Source organism: Gigantopelta aegis, chromosome 2 (assembly GCF_016097555.1).
Source record: "Gigantopelta aegis isolate Gae_Host chromosome 2, Gae_host_genome, whole genome shotgun sequence".
NCBI lineage: Eukaryota > Metazoa > Mollusca > Gastropoda > Neomphalida > Peltospiridae > Gigantopelta > Gigantopelta aegis.
This window is the reverse complement of record NC_054700.1, coordinates 15,815,319-15,833,221: the sequence shown is the minus strand read 5'-3', so window position 1 is coordinate 15,833,221 and position 17,903 is coordinate 15,815,319. Positions and strand designations below refer to the sequence as shown.

The following is a 17,903-nucleotide window of genomic DNA, read 5'->3' as shown; positions in this document are numbered from 1 at the left end:
CATTCTTCCATTAGTAGCAAGTGATCTATCAAGTGATCTTTTATATGCATCATCACACAAACAAGACAGCACATACCACGGCCTTTGATATACTAGCCGTGGTGCACTGGCTGGAGATTGTTATTAAATGCACAGAAGAAATGGATGGGGGTGGGGGGTGGGGGGAGAGAGTTCTAGAAGAAAATCAATAATTATGTCAGTCTTTCTAAACCGCTGAACAATAATACAAAAAAAAATAATTAATATGGTCCATTTTTATTAATATCCTAATTGTATATTACATCCTTAGGCGTACCTCAACACAAGTGAGAGTCTGTACTCTTCGAAAAGAAAATGCATTATGCATTGTTACACATTGTTCCTAAGGTTACGGTCGTTAATATTTAATGGGAACAAAAGTCAATATGTTTGCGGACGAAAGTCAACAAGTCCGCAGATGTACTTCCGGCGTGTTGTCGCGCGCATCGCACGGCGACGTTGTGGGGTGACTCGGGTCAGCCAGGGAATCTAGTATGGGAAACGGCCTCTATTCTTTGTGCCTTTTCCCCCCAGATTCTTTTTTAATGTCGGTGAATGATATTATTGTTAAGTCTGAATATTTTATTCCGACATTAGTGGTTCCAGTATGTTAGGTGGAGAGTGAAATGAATGGAAAGGAAATGTTTAATGACACTTCTGCGTTCGGTACATTCATTTGTTATTCAAGTGTGTCAGATGATGACAAGCATATGATAATTGCAGTGTGCGACAAATGATCTATTGGAGTAGTGGACGATTTTTAAAAATTATTATTCGACTAAGCATTGGCAGATCCAGGGTTTGTCACTGGGATCCCGTGACACACCCACTTCCGTTAGAAGTGCCCTTTTAAATGACTTGGGAGAGGGTGGATGGGTGTTTGGGTTTTTTGTTTAATTCAGCATCCAAAATATACTAAATTGTTTGAAAACACATCTATGAACATCCAACCCAATGGGCTATTTCTCGTCCCAGCCAGTGCGCCACGACTGATATATCAAAGGCTGTGGCATGTGCTATCCTGTCTGTGGGATGGTGCATAAAAAAGACCGCTTGCTACTAATGGAAAAATTTAGCGGGTTTCCTCTCTAAGACTATATGTCAAAATGAACAAATGTTTGACATCCAATAGCCGATGATTAGTAAATTAAATGTGTTCTTAGTGGTGTCGTTAAACAAAAACAAACGTTATAACTCAAACACTTGATAATTATGACACACCGTCTTATGGGAAACTGGCTATATTTTCCCCATTAGTAGCAAGGAATATTTTGTATACCCTTTCCCACAGACAGACAGCACATACCATGACAACTGATACACAAGCTGTGAGGCATTGGGGAAAATAATATAGAATGGGTCCACCGAAGGGGTTCAACACTTCACCCAATCACCTCAGGCAAGCGCTCTGCCGATTGGGCTACTAACATAATAGAATAACGCTAGAGGACACTCGAGCTACGAGAACCCGTCCTTTAAAACATATTATGCATGCATGTATGCAGAGCCGAATTATCCTAGTAGCACATGTAGCACGTGCTTCAGACCCCGCGCTTCAGGGGGCCCAGCGGTGATGTGTACATTTATTTTCCCCAGGTCATTTTGCCCCTTCCCCCCTAGCGAGTTGCAAAATATATATCGTGGGAAAGGTAACCCACTGTTATTTGTGCTACAGACCCCGCTGATACTTAAACCGGTTCTGTATGTATGTATACTACTCAAAAGAATTTAAGGGTCAAAAATTTATAACCAAATAAGTTTCAGAGTGTATTAGATTGATGATGTAAACTACACCAAATTTTTTATTTATTGTTCCACATTTACAAAAAACCACAAATAAACGTCACTGTATACAAGAAAGTCACATGACATGCTGTCAAAGTTGAAGGTTGTCAAACATGGATTTTACACATTAGAACATTCGTTTAATAGTGTGTGAATCCACCCCTGGCGCGAATACACTCGACACATCGTTGCCTCATGCTGTTGATCAGACGTCTGAAGAACTCTTGGGGAATGGCCTGCCACTCTGCCATAAGAAGTTGACCCAGATCATGAAGGTTGGCCGGAGGGGCATGGTTATCCCGAACTCTCCTGCCTAATTCGTCCCAGGCATCCCTATTGGGGCCAAGTCAGGCGAATATGCTGGCCAATCCATCCTGGCGATACCTTGTTGTCTGAGAAAGTCCGTTACCACCCTGGCGCGGTGGGGTCTGGCATTGTCATCCTGCAGAACTGCCCCGCCGCCAATCTGCTGAAGGCCTGGGAGAACCAACGGCCGGATAATCTCATTGAGATAGCTGATTCCATTCAGATTGCCATCCACCACATAGAGGGGGGTCCTGTGGTGGATATAGATGCCGCCCCACACAATGACGCTGCCACCACCGAACCGGTGACGTTGTCTAACGTTAACATCAGCGAAGCGCTCCCCAGGACGTCTGTAGACACGAACCCGACCGTCGTTGAACTGGAGACTAAACCTGGACTCATCAGTGAACATCACTCGACCCCACTGAACACGTTGCCACCGCAGATGAAGCGTGCACCAGTGACGTCTGGCCGTTCTGTGACGTGGTAGGAGTGGTGGTCGAACAGCCTGGCGACGGCAGCATAGATTATTGGCTCTCAGACGATTGCGTATGGTTTGATCAGACACTCGAGTTCCAGTCGCAGCCCGCAGATTGTCACGTAATCGGCGTGCAGTGGTTGTGCGTTGACGTAGAGCCATATTGGTGATGTAGCGGTCCTCTCTATTTGTAGTGCTTCGGGGTCTTCCCGAACGTGGACGATTTCGAACAGAATTCATTGCTTGGTACCGTTGCCACAGTCGGCCAACGACATTGACTGAAACCAAGTCTCAGAGTAACATTTCTTTGCGTACTGCCATCCTGAAGCCAAGCAATAGCCCTTCCTCGATCTTCGATAGTCAGCTGAAGTCGTAGCATTGTCGAATTTGGAGTGTGCACCATACACGAACGCAAGCTCCAATTATACGGAAATTCAGCATTGGGAACATGGAATACACGTGCAAAGCGTGCAAATGAAGCGCTTTGTGAAAAAGGAAGCTATGGGCACTTAGCAGACCTTTCGCTTTCGCCCTAATTTACGTGCAAACGTAAGCATGTTTTCGCCATTAGAACTAGTCGACAGTGTCAATGACAGTGGATTTTAATTCATTTATGGGTTGCTTAGACCCACTTTCGTCAAAATGGAACAATACCATGCGTGACATTATGGTCTAGCTAATATAATTGACATTCAGAAAATAATGTCGAAAATATCGTCTGACCCTTAAATTCTTTTGAGTAGTATATGTATGCAGGGCCGTAGCTAGCATGGGGGCAAGGGGGAAACATTCGGAAAGCATTATAGAAACTTAAAGAAAAGGAGTTTTAGACTATTAACTACTCAGTTGCCCCCCGCCCTCCCTTCCCCCCCCCCCAACAAAAAATCCTAGCTACGGCCCTGGTATGTATGTATGTATACTATGTATACTATGTATGTATGTATGTATGTATGCCATATATGTATAACATCCTCATACTTCAAAATGATCTCCATCGTTACCAGCCTAGCAATACAGAAGCATTTCATATTAGTTAAGTCGTAGTGTTCGTGTACTGTCGATGTTAACAACAAAAACAATCGACGAATCGCGGTAAATGTCAACCGAGCACGGTTTTCTCTCTGTGGCGACGCATGCCCGGTTTTTCCAGTTCCGCCGACAATCTGCGACATGAGAGAGCATTAACACGATTAATAATAACTGACAGGCGGGAAGGGTTCTGTCATGTACCGTAAACGACCACAATGAACACGGTGTACGATTTTTTTAAATTATATTATACTCAACAAAATTAATTAACGATCGGTAGATATTTCCGTCTTTTGTATATGTCGTGCACATCACTGGACATAATTTACTCAAACAACGTTTAAAAATCTGTATTAAAAACTTGCTCATGTATTAATAAAACACTAGCAGAAATGAGGCCCAAAAATTACTACCGGCCATTATTTAATATTTTTAAGTATATTTTTTACCATATGATTTGCTAAAACGAAATCACTAAACCGAATATTATGCTTGTTGATCGTTTCACAGTATAATTATTATATGTTTCACGTTATATAATTTTCTACTAGTATTACCCAATGTGACTTATCTATAATTAGGTAATACAAAAGCAAAACATTTCCTGCTGAATATAAAGACATTTTTTCTTGTGCCCCCACTAGAGAGTGTGCCCTCCAACTTGTGATATCTGTCATCTGGGCCTGTTTTATCGTATTGTTTCGGGCAGGGTGGGAATGGGTGGGGATGGGGCGGGATAACTATTACCCCACGCCAGCTTGGTACGACATGAAAAACATATCCCAGTTGATTTATTTTGAACGTATTTCAGGCTTGGTCTAACACATAAGATTGCGAGACAGGGAGGTCTCCTAGTGCTGGAGCGAAACCTCAAATTCGGGCAAAAATGATAAGAGATATGCGGGTAGATGTGTTTACCTGAGACCTTTTTACCGTGCATTTCCATCATTCTACCATCAAAGTTAGTTGTGATCCATGTAACAATACGTAGTCATTCGTTTACAACCCTATATAGCTGTTTGGTAGTAATGCAAATATCAATAATTTTTGTTATCCTGATTCAAGCATTTTCGTTTAATTCGGGCAAAACCCAGTCTGGCCCCCTACAAAAATGGAAGCCCGTACGCCTATGTTGTAACATGTCAGGTAACAGTCGTTTCACCATTGTTAAGTAGACACCAATAAACAACTACTAGTAAACGGCGCACTATATATTCCAGATGGCCACTATATATATATATACTGAAATCCATTGAAAACGCATCACCCTATTTTCAGTTGTTATTGTTATCGCACCCGTGATGCTGTATTATAAAATACACAATTACCTCTTGTATACAATTTCTGGAGTTATTTTTTTCCCTAACAGAATATATCCAGATATATAAAATCAGTTAACTGTATTTTTTTCTCCTTATATAACTACAAGCCTAACTAGTGCATTTCAAGTGGAGTTCAGTATATATAAACGGATTGCTATATCGTTCAAAAATACGTTTACAACAACTGTAGCCCGTTACTTTAAAATTCACTCTTAATTGCGGTAGTAAAAATTCTTTCCCAGTAGTTGTCACGGCTGGAACGCTTTATTGGAAATATGACATGTCTAACTACTGCTCGGTAAATTGCTGCTTTGACCTTTGAGGTGAAATGTTTGAACCGAGTCAGTTTTATAGCTGCAGTGCACAGTTACGAAACGAAGTGAACCCTGCACGTCAGTGTATAAATAGTGTATTTTATCATGTCTCAAACAAACGTGTATATACGGTACTTGTCATGTCAGCACACGGTAAATATAAAAATAATAACAGTTTAACCACAATGAAAATCTGACAAAGCTGATATATAGAGAATATTTCATGTTTTTTGTCAAATATGATTTATATCTCATCGAGTGAAGTTTATAATCATATCTCACGAGTCGCGCTTGTGTGATATGATTGCAAACTTCACAAGATGAGATATAAATCATATTTGACAAACATGAAATTTTCTATTTATTATATAACTTTTGGCAATTTACCTTTATTTTTAAAATGCCAGTAGCAAAATAATTCAGGCTTATCACTACCCCAGCTGTTCTAGAACCCATTAATCAGAAAAACAAATTTGATATAAACATATGGTTAAGGACCACACAGATAGAGGGAGGAAATCCGGGCTATGGGCTACTCTTTTCGATTAGCAGCAAGGGATCTTTTATATGCACCATCCCACAGACAGGATAGCACATACCACGGCCTTTGATGTTCCAGTCGTTGTGCACTGGCTGGAGCGAGAAATAGCCCAACAGGCCCACCGGATCGATCCCACACCGACCGCGCATCAAGCGAGCGCTGTACCACTGAGCTACGTCCCGCTCCTTTTGAAAGATAAAGACACACAAACGGACAAAGCACGGATTGATAAGTTACAACAGCAATACAATTAGATGGGGGGGGGGGGGGGGGGGGTGTTGGAGAGAGCCGTATTTAGACTAGCATGTAGGAGACCGTAGTAAAAAAACACCCCAAAAACCCGAACCAGGAAAAGGTAATATAGGGACCTCTCTAGATAAATAAAAAGGGCACTTTTAAACTTGTTTACGGCATCTTTCGAGTCAAATGGAAATATGTGAAGCGTGTGGGGTGCACGCTATATACTATAGTGTGTGTGTGTGGGGGGGGGGGGGGGGGGACAAGTACATATTGGGGGTTATAGCAGGAAAAAGAGTAACTGTTTGGACGTCATGTTGTGGAGTGGTGGTGTTTGCACAGGCCCGAGTTTTGGACGAAAGGCCACTAATGAAAGTTATAACCGCGTGGATGTTGCTACGTTTTTCATGAAATACGAGACCACAGGTCGTATTTCTCGTTCTATAAATCCTGGAATGTTTATTTCGGCACAGACTAGCTGAAAGCAGTGATTCACCATATGTTTCATTTCCGATAAGAAGATAGATTATGATAATGAGCTTTGTGGTCGGAGTAGACCTCTGCCGGAGTTCAGATAGGTCTTATCTGATAAAAGTCTCGATACAGAAGCATTTCTAAATATAGTTTAAATATACAGCAAATTCCATAGACGTTTTACAGACAAAACGCATGGAATGCATTAATTTAACACGTATTTAAATTAGAGGTAATTTTGTAATTTCAGTCGTTGCCACACTGTTGGATAAATTAAGCTATTACTGCTATTAATCTATTTAAAGGGGCTGTCCTTGAGAGAGAGAGAGAGAGAGAGAGAGAGAGAGAGAGAGAGAGAGAGAGAGAGAGAGAGAGAGAGAGAGAGAGAGAGAGAGAGAGAGAGGAGGGGGGGGGGGGGGGGAGTGTAGTGGCCTTACACCCTCCCATTAAGTTAAAACTCGTTCTGGGTGGCAGCCGGTACCGGGCTACGAACCCTGTACCTACCAGTCTCATGTCCGATGGCCTAACCACGACACCACCGAGGTCGGTACTGCCATTATAAGATATTTTTTACCAAATAAAATATTTTAACTACTAAAACTACATACCAAATATTTTTTTTCTTGTTCAGAATTTCAGTGTTTGTATATTCAATGTGTTTCTGATCAGCCTAGTGTTTGTAAGGGATTTGGTATTGCAATAATTTCGTACATACCAAAATAAAAATAAAGTTTGCTCCATTACAAACACTAGAACGATCAGAAACACAGCATACAGCCATTATATTTTATACAAATATATTGTATTTACATACGTAATTTTAGTCACTGAAACGTCACTGTCAGTCAGGAATATCTTAACATTGCCGACATTTCGGGTCAGTCCCTTTTAAGGCAGTGTCTAAAATCCGAATAATATTACCCAGTGCGCTATTTGTGTTTAACATTAAATTTTGCGTCGGTTCGTATGTCTTTTTACATAATAATACTTTAGCCAATCGGATATCTTGGCGGTCATATTGGTTTTTCAAACTATCTTGCTGTAGCTTTTTGAAAAATTGAAAATGGTAATATTTCACAAGACTGGTCGATAAATATAATTATGTAAAACTTGTAAAACAAATTCGGCTAACTGACTAATTCAGCCAAGTTAAAAACGGTTCCAGACTTTTAAAGTATGGCTGTGGAAAGGGGCGAGTGATAGGCTTAATTCTCAAGTTTATTTCTCTCTTACTAGGTAACAAATTAAATATAGCCGTTGTGTATTTTTGTGCTGGGGTGTCGTTAAACATTCATTCATCGATTCATTCATTCACAAGCTAAATATAACAGGCTAGATTCAAACACGTGTTTATAGTTAAACATTGAACTTCTTTTAACTTTCTTTTCTTCTTTTTTTTTCCCCCTTTTTTTTTTGGTTCATATAAGTACTAGTATTCTGAAAATAACTTCCTATTCCAAGACACCAACAATAAAAAAAGGCGGGTTGTGTTTATTCTATCTCTCCGCACCACAACCCCGCCCTGAGCAATTTTGACAGCGGCCAGATGGCGCTCCTAACTCTGCTGGAAATATGTAAAGAACAGCGCGGTTCTGAGACGTAAAAGTAAACTTGCACGCTATAGTGTAAGTGATCGGGCCACCATGTTGACAACGGACCCCGAGCGTAAGACGTCTGTTGGGCTGTGGAATGCTTTATGTAAATCACAACTGCAGCTCCCGTTATGAACGAAACCCGCTGGTGCTCCGGCTTCGGCAGAGGAATGCGTGCAAAACCACGTTACACGAACCGGCTGCTGTAGGTTTCCGTATACCAAATCAATTCCCATTGGAGATGAAATTAACATCCAAAATCACTCAAATAAGTAGACTATCAATCCAAGTTGGTAGGTTGGGTTACAGCAAATCAATTCTCAATGGAAATAGTATGACATTTTCTAATAGCATATATAAGTAGCCCCAATTTCCATTGGCGAAACACGAGTAAACGACCGTCAATGTATCCCATATTCAATTACGATGGTCCTTGAGTGTTAATCCACCTTGGTATATTGCCGCTTGCTGTATCATTTCCAACTACGGACAATGTTAAAATGTTCCTACAAAACTAACATTAGCATAGTACATTATCAGAAAGTTTAAAGTTTGTTTTGTTTAACGACACCACTAGAGCACATCGATTAATGAATCATCAGCTATTGGATGTCAAACATTCGTAAATTCTGACACAGAAAACTCGCTACATTTTTCCATTAGTTAACGGGGGGTTTTTTTGGGGGGGGGGGGGGGGCGGGGGTGTTTATGGGTGTGTGTTTTTTTTGGGGGGGGTCCCCCTACCTTGAGACTTATTGGTGTACCTCAATAATCCGGAAGCCTCCGATTTAGTGCAAGGCAACCCGGAAGTACAAACTTCCTTGTACAGTTTTAGTAGTTATGTGGAGGCGGGCAAATGGATTTTCTGCGCTGTCGCTTTAAATCCTAGTGTTAATCTAAGTCGCAAGGCGCCGAGGCTTGTATGTCGAATTTAAAACATATGCCAAACACGTAAATAGTTTACAGTGTAGGGAAGACTTACACCGAGAAGGGATATATGACTGTTTAAAGAGAGAGTGATGCACAACTTGAAGTTGAACTTGAAATGATGCCAACACACATAATACTGCTGACTTCATATGCAATTGTAACGTTCCATTCTGTGCCCCATGAACAAAAATGTACGGGTTTTTTCATACTCTATATAAATAACGATAAAAATATGACTTGTGCCACACCCACCCCATCCCTAAATTATTACACTATGCCACCCCAGCCACCTTGCACTGCAGATATCGTTTTTACCCGCCTGTTAATGATCAAATTTACCCATTGGTTACATTGTCTGTATAACACGTCTGTCTGGTCGTATTTTACCTCCCAATAATTCCGTATAATGTACAATCCAATTAATATGTAATTTTAGTTGTTCAAAAAGGTTTTTCTATTACAGGAAGCATGTTAATATGGCTACTGTGTAAATTCAGGGAGTTGTTATGGGTCAGTGGTTACTGGAAGAGATGTAAAAAAAAAAGGCCACAACACCGATTTCTTTCTTATTAAGTTAACCACCAGCTACTAATCATTAACTCATTGTTCCGGACAGCCGAGATAGCCAAGGATTGTGTGCCCAGGACAGCGTGCTTGAACCTTGATTTATGATGTTCAGGCACGACATGTGCGTGTATCCACTTAAGGTTCAAGTACGTCGGTCTCACAGATACCCCCAAACAACAACTCCAGGGGTGCCATTCTTGTACTCAATATAACACTCTATAGCACCTTCGGCGTTGTTGTTTTGGGGTCCGTCTAGGGCGCATCCTCTGAATACCACAGAAAATAGTTCTAAGACAAGGAGTTTGGACACGGGGGGAGGGAGGGAGGGAGGGAGGAAGGGAGAGGGTACTAAGACTATGGAGACACCACGCTGTTTCGTTGCTTTGTCTTGACGCCTGGTTTAGGTAATGGGTGCTGTTTTTTAAATAACCCATTGGTTTGAAGTATCTTGTTATTTCTATTACTAAATGATAGCAACTGTGCATGTGGTATGTTGTTACTTATACAGCAGAGAATCGAGGCGGTCCTCTGGCTAAGGGGTGGTCAACCTAATGGCTATGTAAGTGTTGGGGGTAGTTACCAAGCGCCTGTACTTCCTAGAATAGCAGTTACGTATCCCTCTCGACGTCCTTTCTTACAGAATATATTCTGACAGGATATGAAATGAAATGCAATCAAACGTGAATGGCTGTGTGCAACCTTAGCAAAACGGTCAAACCAGACGCGATAACCTTAGTATACCAACTGGTCAGTTACGTCAGTATATCTACTCCAAACCCTATTTTCGTGAGTTCCGTTGATAAGAACCCGTGAAATCGTTAGCAGGTACTAGTAAAAAAACTCACAACTGTACATCTATTAATTTGCACTGGATGCAGCCGAGATGATTTGTAGTGATCAAAACACCGCGTTCATAACACTGACAGCAGCCATAAAGCGGTACGACGAAAGGTCACCGGGACACAAAATGGAATAGTAAAATTTGATTTTTATCAGACTGGATTTCTTTTATAAATACTGTAGCTGGCACGGGGCAAGGGTCATTTATTAGCATGACCGGAACCAAGAGGACAGAGGGCAGCAGTTGCCCCCACCCCCCACCCCACCCCACTGAAAAATACGACAAAATGTAATTTTTATCTAGCTGAATCATCTTTTGTTCCACGATTTTTAGAATTAAATTAATTTTATTATATTACTACCCTCTACTTATATCAGGCTAGATGCGGCCATATTTAAAAAAAATAATTAAATCTTGCTGCTCTGCTGCCTGGCGCCATGTTGCTCCACCCGAGAAAGAATCCTCGGCCCAGCTACAATTATTAATGGCCCAATCTGGAGAACTTCGCTATTGATTGCAGGTCAGTTATTTGCTGGGAGATCAATACGCGCAGACGTCGTGTACAATGTTACGTGGCAACAGGCTGTAGCAAAGATATTTATCAAAGCATTTTAATACTGTGAGCGCATAACGCCGTCATTGGCATAATATTGCAAACCAAAGAATCTGTCTCTCAGTCTGTCTCTGTCTCTCACAGTCTGTCTCTGTCTCTGTCTCTCACAGTCTGTCTCTGTCTCTCACAGTCTTGTCTCTGTCTCTCTGTCTGTCTCTGTCTCTCTCTGTCTCTCTCTCTCTCTGTCTCTGTCTCTCTGTCTCTGTCTCTCTGTGTGTGTGTGTGTGTGCGTGTGTGTGTGTGTGTGTATTTTGTTTTGCGCTTAAAAGATTGCACACGTAAAACGCCTGTATGACTGAACTATAGTAAAAGTGCACCCGTGTCGCGACATCCAATTGGACGATTATAGCAAGCCACTGTACTACTTATTCCGACGCTGTAAATTACGATCGAATGGCGCTCGACATGTCAGTAGCTGGGTCACGAGTTGTTGTCGACAGAGGGCGCTGCAGCTAAGTCTGCTCCTGAAATGACATTAGTCTCGGTAGGCCCAGACTATCGTTTTGTTCAAGTCAGACAGGGACTGACATGGAAGTGGCATTGCTTTTATTCACCTTTTTGAAGTCTTTACCTACTTGCAATTGTGTTGTAGACTACAAATTCAAACACAGTTGCTTCCTCCATGTATAATTTAGTCTGCATATTTCCACTATGTGTAGAACGCATTACATATGCCATTAATGCTTGTTTGGTTGTCGCTGATTTACTTTTGTTGGCACAGAGCTAATACCTTTATCTCCTGCTCTAAAGAAATTATTTAATACAGGATTGTTGGTCAGATAATAAATTTCTGTTAATTGTTGTAGCAGCTTAATATAGTTTATAAAGTAGTCCTTGATTTATTAATTGATTAATTAATCATCGGTTATTGGATGTCAAACAGTTAATAATTCTGACAGTCGGAGGAAACCCGCTAAAAAAAAATTAATGGCTAAGGCTAAAAGGACTGTACGTGTACATTCAGAGCAAGCTGTTGTAGCGCACGCCTATACTGGGCACTCGGACCGGACTTGGCCGGTTCTCTGTCCAGGACAGGAAACATTTTCTAATACAGCAAGGGATCTTTTATATGTACTGTCCCACAAACAGGAAAGCACATACCACGGCATTTGACCAGATGCACGAGGAAAACCACAGAATATATGCTAATATAGAAACTGTATTGAATTCAGGGCCACTCGCCAATTGTACCTTTTAAAAACAGCAGTCGAATTTTATTTTGATTTGGCAAAACAGTTCCATGCAGTGATTGATTTTGTTGAAATATTACTGATATAATGTGGCAAAATTTCCTGCTCAGCATCAGCTAGCCGTGGAATTGCATGGCGTAATTAATGCTGGTGTGCATCACCAACTGCACGTGTTGCTGAAGACGTTTGAAGATGGAACACTTGACACCTGAAAGCGCGTCAGACGAATCTGCGCCCCCCCCCCCCCCTCTCTCCCACCGCGACGTGTCAAGAGATCCCACCTGCGTTAAAGTGGATCTTCCACAGATACCGCCTCTCAGCATTGCGTTTCGGAATGTTACAAATCCCTCTTTTGAAGTGACCGTGACCTCCACTGAGGCGGCGTGCTGAGAGGAGAAAGGGAGGGGGTACATATGACAGAACTTGTCAAATTAGCCATCACCTGCCTAGTCGCCAACTTTATCTTATCCAGTATGTTCATTTCGCCAGATGGTTTTTGTAAACTGCAAACCGCCATGCTATTTATTGTCTTGTTTTTGTCCGATTTTTGGAACCAGTCAAATCATTAGGCCTTTTTCCAGGATATTTTTAAGGCGCTTACATTTTTAGCATCAGTATAACACAAATCAAGCCAATCTAATGATTAGATAGTGCAAGGGCGGATCTAGTACATAATGTAGGGAGGGAGGCCAAGGGCACGTGGACTAACTGGATATAGTTTTGTATGGTTATCCCAAAATTATGTTAACTACGGTAATTTGAGTAACGTTATTTTAGAATGAATGAATGAATGAATGTTTAACGACACCCCAGCACGAAAAATACATCGGCTATTGGGTGTCAAACTATGGTAATGCAAATAAATAAAGTGATGATCAACATCAATATAAAAATTCAAGGTTTAAACAAAAACAGTGTAAAGAACTGTGCAAAAATACAAATACAAATATCACAGAATTTTACGGACACCGAATTTTACTGTAAACTTCAATTTGTGCTGTATTGGCCATTCTCAAAGAGAATGTTACACCCCTGCACCACGATGAGGTTACAGCACGCGCAGGGGCGTTATTTTAGAAAGACTAAAGGACCAGTATTTGCAAACATGGAAAGATACTGTTCATTCATTCAAGCAAAGGTACTAATTACAGCATTAACTTGGAACCTTATTTATTACTACTAAATGAAACAATAGATCTACTTTTGTTAAGTAAAAAACATTTAAATCCCCAAGCTAATCGATTTATTTATTTATTAGGTAGGGCTGTAATAATACGTACTGTACGTGCAGTAGTAGCTATTTGCTCATGTATCATTATGTGATCTGAGTTCAAATAAAGTTGTGTTGTGTTGTGTTGTGTTGTGTTGCTGCTGTTTTTAGGAGTTTTTTGAGGGGTACAAATAGATGTGGTCCCCACCACTGGGTCCACCCATGTGCTCGCGACAAAACCTAAATACTAAACGCAACCCCGTTGTATTCCGGCTCAAATATTTTTGAATACATGTATATATGAATCTCGTTTACTTTCTTTATAATTAAAATCGATTTCGTTTCGTTCATTACGTCGCGACTTGTTCTGTAATTTGGTACCCCCCCCCCCCCCCCCCCCCCCAATCAGTACTCCGCGGCTGGTATATCACAGGCCACAGTATATGCCATCCTGTCTGTGGATAATGTATACAAAAGATCCTTTGCTGCTCATGAAAAAAAAAAATGTAGCACGTTTTCCTCTGAAGACTGCGTGTCAGAATGGCCAAATGTGTCTGACATCCGGTAGCCGATGAGTAATTAAGCATTGTGTTCTAGTGGTGTCGTTAAACAAAAACATTTTAAACTAGTTTATTTAGTAGTCCTTTATACCCAATATGTCGACGGAAGTGATGTTGCATCTGGACGATATTTGACGATATACTTTGATAGTGAAAATATGACGTTCTTAAAAGCGATAATTTTGCTTGTTTTGCACGAGTTGTAATAATCCTACATGATGTAGCTTTACTAAAAATAAACTAATATTTCAGTACAGACAAAAATGTTTCATCAATGATGGCATCAACATTATCCAAAACTATGTTTCCTATTGCTCTACAATGTATATAGTTAGTTTAGTGATGTACAATATAAACATTGTGTCTGTGTGGTGACATGTTTGCAGTCCCAGCGACGGCTATTACTAGGTGCACCGACAGAATGTATTTTCAGTCAGACACCAGGATCTGGATGAGGTATTGAAAAAACAAAATGAAAAGCTTTTGTTATTTTATAAACTCGACCCAACCTCGTAATTGATAATCCTTGGCAATTTTGAAACATTGGATTCCGAAATATTTGAGAGCAGTTCTGAATATATAACACTTACAGAAAATTGGTTTTGGTTTTACGACACTACTAGAACATCGGCTACTGGATGTCAAACATTTCCTAACTCTGACAGAGGAAACCCGCTACATTGTGTTTCCATTAGTAGCAATGGATCTTTTATATGCACCATCCCAGACAGGATAGCACATACCACTGCCTTTGATAAACCAGTCGTGGTGCACCGGCTGGGACAAAGAAATAGCCCAATAGTCCACCGACGGGGATCGATCTTAAACCGACCGATCATCAAGCGAACACTTTACCTCTGGGCTATGCATAGATCAATGAAGGACTCCTGAAAGTTTTCAAAATGTTTCTGGTAGATATTTAGAGACATTTCACGATATGACTGAAATCAAGAAAAGGGATTTTAATTTTGTCTGACGACATCTCAGCAAATGTTAAACCACAGCTATATACTAGTAGTGTCTAACCTGTGGTTATAAAGGGCTAGCCCTGCTTTCTATTTTTGTTCCCCAATCTTCAATTTCTTTCGCCAATCTAAATATGTATTCGTCAACTTCATATTGGCATTTCAGTAAAAATATTTTGTTTTTAATCTTGTGCTTTATGATAATCTTGTATGACATTGTTTTAGGGGGTCTAATAATATTGCGACATTTGGTCTTACGAAAGAGGAAGCCTGCTGCTGTAACATAGGCTTATTCCTACTAAAAAGCATCAAGCAATTTTTAAAAATATATATTTCCCCGTAAATAGGACAGAGCATAGTCCGGCTTTTGATGTACCCTATGTAGCTGCGGTGAACTATGTAGGTTTGGAAAATGCGATATTATAATCAATCACTGTGCCAATACACACCACGTAACTTTGAGTGAACTGTACCAAATGTAGCCTACTTTACCTTTGAAACGCTCACATCTTCCGAAAAGCCTTTGCGAACTACACGCGCACAAATTCACTGGGAACGAACATAAAGCTAATATATTCGCATGGACGCATCACCGACTTTATATCCGATATAGTATATACACAAGCTCTATCGTTTTGTAACGAGTGTCAAAGCGGCAGTTACACGCATGAAATACCATCTTGACTCTTGAAAAGAAGATAGAGATTCCACCCTTTCACTGCTCCAAGCGCCACAATGCGTGCGCCGTCGCAGTGTTCTGTACTTTTACTCGCTAGCTTTGCTTTCACACAATAGACGTATTCAATGCCTTACTGTAAGTACTTGACGAAAACATGTTTTATTTATCTACCTAACATTGAGATGGGTCTTCCATAGAAGAGTGGATTTAGAGGGAGTGTATTGTATTTATGGACACCTAACGTCTGTTAACTCGTAACAAGTAACAAGCTTGCATTAGCTACCCTAGAGCTGTCCCAGGAGAAAGGTGGTTTATTATCATTGTCGGGTTAAGTTAACATAATCTCGTACTCATGTCTTCATATAATCTTTTAAGTTGACGATAATCTACTTTCGTGTTTATATCCATATGAAGGAAAGAAATGTTTTATTTAATGACGCACTCAAGACATTTTATTTACGGTCATATGGCGTCAGACATATGGTTAAGGACCACACGGATATTGAAGGAGGAAACCCGCTGTCGCCACTTCATGGGCTACTCTTTTCGATTAGCAGCAAGGGATCTTTTATATGCACCATCCCATAGACAGGATAGCACATACCACGGCCTTTGATGTACCAGTCGTGGTGCACTGGCTGGAGCGAGAAATAGCCTAATGAGCCCACTGACGTGGATCGATCCTAAACCGACCGCGCATCAAGCGAGCGCTTTACTTTATAAGAGGATAGTACACATACCAAGTAGCAAGACATCTTTTATGTGTACTGCCCATAGACATAACAGGATAGTACACACATATAAGTTGCAAGACATCTTTTATGTGCACTTCCCATAGACATTCAGTATAGTAAACAGATAGCAATGTCTTTAACATAGTAGTCACAAGGCATAGGTATTCCAGATTGTCCACATATCCAAGTTTGTTTTGTTTAACGCACATTAACGACACCACTAGAGCACAACTGATTTATTAAACATTGGCTATTGTATGTCCAACACTACTAATGTTGTCTTAGAGGAAACCCGCCAAACGTTTCTATGATTCCATGATTAGTATTGAGGGATATTGAGCACATACCACAACCTTTGTTATGCCAGTCGTGTGGCACTGGTTGGTCCACATCTCCAAGTGCTGAGTCTTACAGGATGTAGGTCAGGGCTAGAGCGCTCGTCTGAGGTGCGATGGGTCATTGGATCGATCGCCCTCAATGCACGTGGGTAGGTGTGTGTGTGTGTGGGGGTGTTCTCGTCCAAACCAGTGCTCCATAAATAGTACATCACAGGCTGTGATATGTCCTATCTACGAGGAAAGTAGCCTATGTGGCGGCAATGGGTTCCGTCCCTCTCTATCCCTGCTGTGTGTCAGAGTTCGGTAAATCAGCTAGCCCTCAGTGCCGGCTAGTCAGTATTTGGTGTGAGCTAGTGGACATTATCTCCTGTATTACTATAATACATATAGGGCATTAGCTAACTTTTCTGTGAGGGTGAGTGAGTGAATGAGTGTATGTCTATGTCTGTGTGTGTGTGTGTGTGTGTGTGCGCGCGTGTGTGTGTGTGTGTGCGTGTGTGTGTTGTGTGAGTGTGTGTTGTGAGTGTGTGTTGTGTGTGTGTCTATCTATGTCTGTGTGTCCGTCCGTCTGTCTGTGTCTTAAGAGCCGTAGTTTAAAACGTGCTGAAGTGTCGTAAAACAAACATTTCTTTCTTTTCTAGCTGGTTACCTTTCCAAATCATATAAAGTGGCTACAACATCTAGTCTTTCGCCAATAAAATATTCCTTAAAATAACCACATTCTAATAATTGTCAAGAAGATACTTTGAATATATCTTTAACATATCTGAAAACTGGCTAAGCCAAAACTCGTTCAGTGAGAGCCCAGCAAGTTCCAATCATTCCTAGTGTGGCTTAACTTAGATGTTTATCATAACCGACATTTCCGCATGTTTTTATTTTTTTTATTCATAGCCCTGTGACTACGCAATAGGGGGGGGAATCCTTTACGTATTGTAGTCCACCATTAGTAGGTCAACAGTTGATCCTGTGCCCAATTCTCGTGAAGCGCATTATAACGCTGGACTGTACAAAAAGGCGGATGTCAATACTTGAGTTATCACCTCGAAGTCAAAGAGTCGTGATATTGCTACACGTGTATTTGCCGAGTGGTCAAAGCTCAGGGTCCATCTCAAGTGGTGAGAGTGTGGGTGGGGATGGGGAGTCTCCAAAATCAGGGCCATATCTAGCATAAAATAAG

General features: G+C 40.9%; 1 protein-coding gene across 4 annotated transcripts in view; it reads right to left on the bottom strand.

Moving 5' to 3' along the window:
* LOC121382020 (uncharacterized protein DDB_G0284459-like) overlaps positions 1–17,903 on the bottom strand; it is a 44,672-nt gene that overhangs the window by 11,627 nt on the left and 15,142 nt on the right. Inside the window, exon 1 of one of the 4 annotated variants that reach the window (XM_041511512.1) lies at positions 15,465–15,546. The exons of the other annotated variants lie outside the window; for them this stretch is intronic. The gene's annotated coding sequence lies outside the window, so the exon portion shown is untranslated. Of the gene's footprint in view, positions 1–15,464; positions 15,547–17,903 lie in introns of those variants that run through there. 4 annotated transcript variants of the gene reach the window in all.